Raw genomic sequence first — 5,000 nt, 5'->3', positions numbered from 1 at the left:
TTTCTTTTTCTTCCTATCTTTCCATTTGCCTCTTCCCCTTTTCTCCCTTCTTTCTATTTCTTCCTTTTCTCCTTTCCTTCTTTATTTTCTATCTTTTCTTTCTTTTTTTCTCATTTTTCTTTCTTCCTTTTCCTTCTCTTTTCTTCCTTTCTTTCCGTCTGCCTTTTCTCCCTTTCCTCCTTCTTTCTTATCTTTACTTTTTTCTTTCTTCCTTCCTTTTTTCCTGTCTGCCTTTTCTCCCTGTTCTTTCTCCTTTTCTTTCTTTTTCTTCCTTTCTTGTTCCATGTCTTCCTTTCTTTCTCTATGTCTTCCTTTTATTCTTTTCCTTTTTCTTTATTTTTCTTCCCTCTTTTCCTTCTTCCTATCTTCCTTTTCTTCCGTCCGCCTTTCTTTTTTTTCTTTTTTCCGTCCGCCTTCCTTCTTTTCTTTTCTTTCTTCCTTTCTCGTTTTCTTTCACTTTTTTATTTCAATCGTCGTCTTTTCCTCCTCATCCACATTTTCTCTTTTCATTTTTATATTATCCTGTTTTTCTTTCCCATATTAAGTTACTTTTTTCCTTTTTCCTTCCTCTTCCCTACTTTCCTCCTCATTTCCAACCTTCTCATCATTTATATTATCATCATTATCTTTTTTTTCTCTTTCTTATTAGTTCTTCTTTTTCTCATCTTGCGTCTCTTCCCCCCTCCCTACACACACACACACACACACACACACACACACACACACACACACACACACACACACACACACACACACACACACACACACACACACACACACACACACACACACACACACCTATAACATAACATTTGTTCATATCCATTAATTACAAACAAGGTTATTCAAGACTACATAGATGGAAGTAACATGCATGAGTGAATGTTCATAATTAATATTGCCTTAAAATGATCGTTTTTGTTTGTATTTGGACATATTTTTTATTTTGGAGTTGTGGAAATACTGTTCTGAGATTGTCTGTTCTTGATGTACTCCCTCTCCTCTTCCTCCTCCTCCTCCTCCTCCTCCTCGTGCAGGATAAGGAAGGGGCGTAATTATCAGAGTATCACCACACAGGCGAGACTAATGAACAGGTTAATTGGCCGTTAGCGAAAGGAAGAGCTGGCCCCTGCCCTCCAAGCCTCATTGCCCACGCTGTCTCTCTCTCTCTCTCTCTCTCTCTCTCTCTCTCTCTCTCTCTCTCTCTCTCTCTCTGCAAGCGTGAAGATCAAGTACTTATCAATTTATCAACATTTCATCTCATTTCTATATTAATTCATTTCATTTTGTCTCCTCGTAGTGTGTCATTCCATCTCGTACTGCTTTCCTTTTCGGTGTTCTGGTCTGTCTTACGTGACAACATGCAAGCAATAGCAGCCCAACATACCTAATTCCTCTGATCTCCCTAATGCAGCACGCTACGCAATTGTTAATCGTGCTTTACAATGTGGCCCTTCACACGACTATGCACCTCCACTACTACACTAAAGCTGGAGCTAATAATGCTTCTCTTTTTTCCCCAGTACTGAGAGCATAGACTGGTCCTGATTCTGGTGGTGGTGGTGGTGGTCGTCGTGGTAATGCCTCTCCTTCCTTAGGGCGCGTCCGCATTGGGAGCGAGAAAGCGGGAGAGAGCGAGAGCGAGCCAGGGCGAGTGAATTTGAGTGGCCGCACTGAAAGCGATTTCAGGCGAGAGTTAAGGCAATAGGCTTCCACCCGCGTTGTCATTATTGTCACTATAGTAGTGGGCAGGAACCGTAAACTCAAGTATTCAAGGAACCGGTTCCTTGGGCAGGCGGAACCGTCGGAACCGGTTCCGGAACCAGCTCCGCGTGGAATCGGTAGAGCGCGGCTGGTGAATACCGAATACCAGTCTCGGAACCGCCAGCGCGCTACCATTTTTCATTGATTTATTTATTCTTTTAAGATTTAAACTTTCTTGGATTTCTATAAACAATTATTTTTCCATTTGTTTGTTTATTTTATTTATTTATTTTTTTTTTAAATATTAAACATTATATACACACTCAGGTTCTCATAACGCTTCATTCACACATATTGTCCTTTGTCAGGGCATGGGGGAGGGAGGGATAACTCACAAGTACACAGGGTGGCTATGTAGCATCACTACGTATTGCACATATACTGACGAGGGAAAACATTCACATCACATCACGCAAGACTGAAATCATACGCACTTTCATAGTTTTATCTAAACACATAATATTGTTGAGATATTTACAGTGCAAAATAAATATATACACATAAATCACATCTATCTGATTAAATCGGTCTCAACCAAGTAAATCATCTGTCTATCGACAGAAAGAATGAGAGGAATGAAATAGTCTGCCTTTTAAGCACCTCGTTTCTTGTCCCGCGGGAGCTGCCAACACTCGCTGTACAACTAGATACAATTTGATATATACTGCTTTGACAAATAACCAAAGCTGGACACGATAACGAAGAGAAAGATGTCACAATAACCAGTAAACCATTGTGATATTTTTACAAGTATAGCATCTCATTGATGATAGATTTAGTAATAGATAGTTATCATAGACATTCGTACTGTTAAACATACGTAGTCCCTTCACAGACATACCTTCTGCTACTGGTTTAAAACGGCAGCAGTGTTCTTGTGGTGGCGGTGGTGGTAACAGTGGTGGTGGCGGTAGGATATACTGACCCATACACACCCACACACAACCATAAACACTCAAAAAACACTCTTATATACCGAAAACACTCTGTAACACACTCAAAACACCCCCATACACATCCAGAACATGTCTACACACACACACAAGTGAAGTGAAGTGTTGCTATATAACCGACAGTTTTCAAGCAGCACCAAGCGACAAGAATAGCGGTGCAAACCTTCGTCACAACCCTCCACACTGCCTTATCTTCATCAATTAAAGGTATTTATAAGGCCATTCACTTATTTTTAAGTTTCCTTTACATTTGAGAGTGAAAACAGTACGCAAATGTTAAATGGTGATAGGCGTAACGATCATTATAAAGAAAGACGTCTGCATTAAAGCTGATATTTGCCTCCTTCACTTACCGTATGCCAAACATGTGTCAGAATGCAACCACCAGTCTATTTCATATCCCAGTCAAAAGTTCACTATATGGCTTAATTCTGGCTTTGTGAGATGATAAGACAACATATGAAGGTCCACCACTGCTGTTGCCTCCAGCCGGCTCCCCCCGCGGTCCCCTAGCCATTACCTTCCCCTCGGCAGCCTGCGGGGTCAAATACTTTTCTCAAATATTTTCTAACGGTAATATTACGCTTCCATGGTATACTTTTATGATTTCTATAAATGTTTCGCTGTGTTTGAAGTGATTTCCGCGCCTGTATTGGGTAAATATGTAGCGTTTAGTGGTGTTTTATGGCGTATGTTAAAGGCTTTTAACGGTCAAAATTTCAATTTCCATTTTGAGCTTTTTATTTGAAGCTATAAGTGAGCCTTTATGGTATCATATAATCTCCTATTCTCTTTTAAGTGTGAAATAAATCTATTGAGTGAAATATGTGGACTTTGAAATGGTGTTTGGTGCTGTTGAACAAAAGTCTTATTTTTCTTTATTTTATTTGCTCACGTTTCTGCTTCTCGGTCTAACTCGCTGTAGAATGCCTTAAAAGATAGCTCAGACTCCGTGAAATGTGGTAAAATACTCGCCAAGTGAAAATGGCTTGACTTTCCAGGACGTTTTAGGAAAGTTATTGTTGAAAATGTTTTATACTTTTAAAGTAATTAATTTAAACGCATTTTTAAAACTAGTTGAGCTGGAGATATTTTGATGTTTTGAAAATTAGTTTAAATATTTATCACATCATAAAATGTCATGCATTCGGCCGTGGCTTCGTTTTTCTAAAAGTCATTTTTAAATCAAATTATTTACGTAATTTAGCCGAGTCACCCCGTTCCCGTTCTCTGATGACCACAGCCCAGCTGGTGACTCATCATAGCCCCGGGCTGGCGCCTCTTTTCCAACACCCCAGTTCGTCAGTATTTTGCCTAATATCTAGTGATTTCTACGTGTTTTCGTGTGTTTCTAGGTTCAGGTGTGTAGATATTGGTAGCAGGAGGAAGAAGGGAAAAATAAAGGTGGATAAAGTGGAAGGAAGGAGAAAGGGAGGATGAAGAGGAGCAACCAAGCCACAATAGTTAAGTCACCCCCAATTTCCTCAATATTTTGTCTAACATCTTATGTTTTGATGTGTTTCTAGGCTCAGGCGTGTAGATGGAAGCAATAGAAGGAAGGCGAAGGAGAAACAACGGAGGTGGATGAAGAAAAAATGAGAAATAGAAGCGAAATAGGAGGAGGAGCCAAGGTGTAATATTTAGGTAAGTGTCCCTTTTAATCTTTACGTTCTTTATAACTCATACTGTGGGTTTTGGGATATATTTGGGGTGTTTCAAGTGTATTCAGTAGTGTTTTTGGTACATTTCAGTGTGATTTCAGTGTGTTTTAGGCCTTTTAGGTATATTTTACGTACCTTGAGTATGTGGATTGAGATGTTTTTCAGTATTTACATGTTTTGAGTGTTTTGGGAGCATTTTGAGGGATTGTGTGGTGTTTTGAGTGTTTTGGTTAATTTTGAGTGTTTTAAGCTGTGTGGTGTGTATTAGGAGTCTTTTGGATGTGTGTGTGGAGGTGATTTGGGTGTTTCTGGTGAGCTTTAGGTGTGTTTAGTGGCATTTGGAGGGGTTGCATAGCTTTTTGAGTGTGTTAGGGGATGAAATTGAGTGTTGTAAGTGGTTTGGGTGTGTGGGGTGATTTTGCTTTATATTGGTTGTTTCTAGTGAGTTTTAGGTGTGTTTTGGTGCCTTTTGAGGTGTTGTTTGGTTTTATGAGTGTGTTTTGAGTTAGTTTTGAGTACTGTAAGTGGTTCCTGTGTGTATTTGTGTGGTTTGGGGGTGATTTGGCGTATACTGGGTGTTTCTAGTGAGTTTCAGGTGTATTTGGGGACATTTTGAGGTGTT

Source organism: Portunus trituberculatus, chromosome 41 (assembly GCF_017591435.1).
Source record: "Portunus trituberculatus isolate SZX2019 chromosome 41, ASM1759143v1, whole genome shotgun sequence".
Taxonomy (NCBI): domain Eukaryota; kingdom Metazoa; phylum Arthropoda; class Malacostraca; order Decapoda; family Portunidae; genus Portunus; species Portunus trituberculatus.
Note: the sequence above shows the minus strand (reverse complement) of the source record.